The sequence below is a fragment of the Plasmopara halstedii genome (genome assembly GCF_900000015.1).
Source record: "Plasmopara halstedii genome assembly, contig: Scaffold_658, whole genome shotgun sequence".
Lineage (NCBI taxonomy): Eukaryota > Oomycota > Peronosporomycetes > Peronosporales > Peronosporaceae > Plasmopara > Plasmopara halstedii.
The window spans coordinates 1205372-1205661 of NW_020187575.1; positions in this window are offsets into that span (position 1 = coordinate 1205372).

The window sequence follows — 290 nt, forward strand, 5'->3', positions numbered from 1 at the left end:
CATGACTCCGAGAAGGCTGAACGCTTTAAGAGTCAAGGGTGGGAAGCTCTCAAGGATAATCCAGCGTATGAAACATTGCGGAAGTATGCGAATACAGTTTTTCGCACGGAACTTCCGAATGAGACACCTCCGATAAGAGAGGGCATCGAGCATGAAATCAGCTGAAACCAGGAACTTAACCTGTTTCTGTCAAGCAATGGCGCCAAAGTCCTGATCAACGCAAGACGATCCAAAGAGTGGACCAAAGAGATGGTTCAAGCGGGCATCATTCGACCCAGCACGTCTGCGTT